Raw genomic sequence first — 3,217 nt, forward strand, 5'->3', positions numbered from 1 at the left:
ACACATTATGTAATAAAGGAGGGGGACTCTCAGCAAAGCAAGTGTACTACTTCTCATCCATACTGCAAGGAAGACCAGGAACTGAAGTGCTCTCACAACACTGAAAGCTAAATGTCTCCTTGAGGGTGAGGTGTCCAGCTTTCAGTTCTGTAGCTCTGTCCACTGGTTTGTTCAGCAGATACTGAGCATCTCAGTGTGCAGTGCCCCATACTAAGGTGAGGGATAACGAGTTAAAAGATGCTCGACGGCTCTTGGGCAGAAACAGGAGCAAGCCAAAAAAAAAAAAAAAAAAAAGAAAAGAAAAGAAAAAACAACTAGGTGGTGAGTTTGAGCTGAGTTCCATGGAGTAACAAGGGTTGGAAGATAGTACAGAAGCAGTAATACAAGTAGCTATATTCAGTGTACACTTACATGCCAAGCACTGTTCTAAACCTTTTAGGTGCATCAATTCATTAAATCTTTACGACAACCTAAGAAGTAGGTACAATTATTACTCACATTTTATAGAGGAGGAAACAGAGGTTCAGAGGGTTTATGTTATGTGCCCAAAGTCACAGTAAATTTCCCACCACAAGTTCAGGTTGCTTCCAGAAAAAATATGAATCATATCCAAGAGAATAATAAAGATAATAAAGATGATGATGATGATAATAATAAATAATAATAAACATTTATTCAGTAATCACTATATGCTAGGCATTTGTTTTGTTTTATTTGTATTAACTCATTCAAATGCTCCCAACAACGTTCTTTTCTTAAAAGTAAGACTGCTGAGCAGCGCCGTCAAGCGACTCTCAGAGAAGCAGCCTCGCCCACTGGGCCCGACCGACATGGGCCGCGGAGAGCCGGCAAGGCACCTGGCCTTGCATTGAGGCTATGGTTCCCAGGGGTCCTTGGACTGGCCAGATGAGGAACGAGGCTCCAGCCTCACCCACCCAACCGGTGCAGACACGATCACCTCTGACCACGAGCCCCCCACGGCCACTGGGGCAGGGCGGCCAGGGCTTCGCCGCAGACCCACGGCCCCACCACCATCTGATGCTGCCCGGGAAGAACAGCACTGCGGCTCAGTGTCCAGAAGGTGCAGCAAGCACCGACCCCCTCCAACAGCCTGTCCACCCCACAGCCCACGCTGGCCTCCCGGCAGATACGGGCCCAACTGGGGGACGCCTCGGACACAGAGGCTGTGGAGTGGGGTCCCCCGGCCAACCCTGAGCCATTGGGGCGACCAGCTGTCTCACCTGGACATCCTGGCTATGTCCTGGAAACAGGCCAGCTCCTTCACGGGCTCCAGCGACTCACAGGCCACCCCCACCCAAGCTGGCTTCTCGGCCGCAGGGTCAAGTTGTACTGCGCCCGCTGAAAGCCCACCGTGGCCAAGGCTCGGGCCACTGCCAGGAAGGCCACCAACACCGCCGTCGTCCCCTGCCAGCCCTTTAGAAGGGTGCGCCCGGGCAGCGACCGCTACTCCTCACCCAGAACCGATTCACTCACCCGAGACACGAGTCGCCGGCAGCAGGATTCAGATTGCACGTCCACTTCCGAGGGGGAGTGCGGCTCCCACCACAGCTCCTCCAAACACACACGCTCCCATGCCTCAACAGCCACGCAGACCCCAGGGCTGGTGGCTCTCGCCGGGCCCACCCCGGACCCCTGGCCTCCGGGACACAGACGACGAGGAAGAGCCTGACCCCTATGTTTTCGTCGCCAGACAACCGACCTTGCTGAGATCGCCAGGCTGAGCCAGACACTGGTGAAGGACGTGGCCATCCTGGCCCGGGACATCCACGACGTGGCTGGAGACTGTGACTCGCTGGGCTCCTCAGGGCCTGCCCGCAGCCCTTCTCTGAGCAATGGGCCCAGCACCCCTTCCTCCACCATCTCCGCCGGCGAGGAACTGGTGCAGCACACCCCCGAGGCCAGCCTCAACTTCCAGAAGGTGCCACCGGGCTCCCTGAGCTCTCCGGACCTGGACCAGAACATGAACGACCGCTGTGAGGATCCCTGGCCAACAGGACGCGGCCTTGGAACCGTGAAGAGGTGATTCGACAACCCAATGCTGAATCCCGTGTCCCAGCCGTCCAACCCACGTCATCCGCGAGAACACCGAGCACCTCGCCCAGTAGATCCTCTTTCAGAACTCGGGGCGTGTGTGGGAGGACCTGGAAGCCAGGATCAATGCCAAGAACGAGGTGCCCATCCTGAAGACGTCCAACAAAGAAATCAGCTCCATCTTCAAAGAACTCAGGCAAGTGCAGAAGCAGCTGGAAGTGCACTGGGCGGGAGGCCCCTGGGTGGGCGAAGGAAGCCGGACTGACCCTCCCCCTCCCCGAGTCATCAACGCCATTTTGGAACCCAGTGGGAACGTGGGTTTGGACCTGCAAACGGGGGCCCTGCGGGCATAGCCCAGCTCGAGAAGGGCCGACAAGCCGCCCAGAGCCAGTCCTCACCCACCTCTGCCCTGCTTCAGAGGAGCTTCCCGCAGCAGCAAGCAAACTGCGGGTCGCCTCGCCTCCCAGACCCCACCCTCCTCCCCGACTTCCTCCACGTAGCAGAGGTTCCTGATCTAGGGGGCGGGGGATAGGGCGGCCTCCCTGTGCCTGGGTCCCGTGCCTCCCGCCCACACTGTCCACTGCTGCTTTTCCCTCCTGGCGGCAAACAGTTCACCACAAAGACCCCTACCCATGCCATAACCCCATGGGTTCCAGGCCCCCTCCTTAGATCCCAGCCAGCACCCCAGCCATGTTATCTAGCTCCCACCCTGCTTCTGCTGTGGCCGATGCCAAGGGCCAGCATCGCCGGCGTGTACCCTGCCCCCTCTCCATCGCTGTCAGTTTTGTCTTTAGCTTTCGAGTAAAGAGTGGTTTGTGCCATTGCAGCAGCCTCCCCAGTCCCAAAAGGCCCCGCCCTGCCTCGTGGGCTGAGGGACACGTGCTTATTGGCCTGTCCATTTGTGCTGGCCGGGACCAAGCGGAGGGAGAGGGGCTGGGCAGTGGGGTCATTCGGTGTCACAGAGCTGGGAGCCCCGGGACTTAGGAGGGCAGAGTGCAGGCTGGTCGTGGGGCTGGCGGCTCCCAGCCGCCTTAGCCAGTGACCTGGGAGACATTTGGGGTAGGAACCCCACCGCTTCGAGCCTTTGGTGCCAACACAACTGCCAAACTCGCTGAGCACGTGGCCGGGAGGCCGCGCTCACGCCAAGCACACGCCATGCTCACTC

The 3,217-nt window shown here is 58.1% G+C and overlaps 1 pseudogene; it reads left to right on the forward strand.

Moving 5' to 3' along the window:
- Nucleotides 1–689: 689 nt before the first annotated feature.
- LOC105099344 (centrosomal protein of 170 kDa protein B-like) lies at nucleotides 690–2,584 on the forward strand (annotated as a pseudogene).
- The last annotated feature ends 633 nt before the right edge of the window (nucleotides 2,585–3,217 follow it).

Source organism: Camelus dromedarius, chromosome 21, assembly GCF_036321535.1.
Source record: "Camelus dromedarius isolate mCamDro1 chromosome 21, mCamDro1.pat, whole genome shotgun sequence".
In the NCBI taxonomy this organism is placed as follows: Eukaryota; Metazoa; Chordata; class Mammalia; order Artiodactyla; family Camelidae; genus Camelus; species Camelus dromedarius.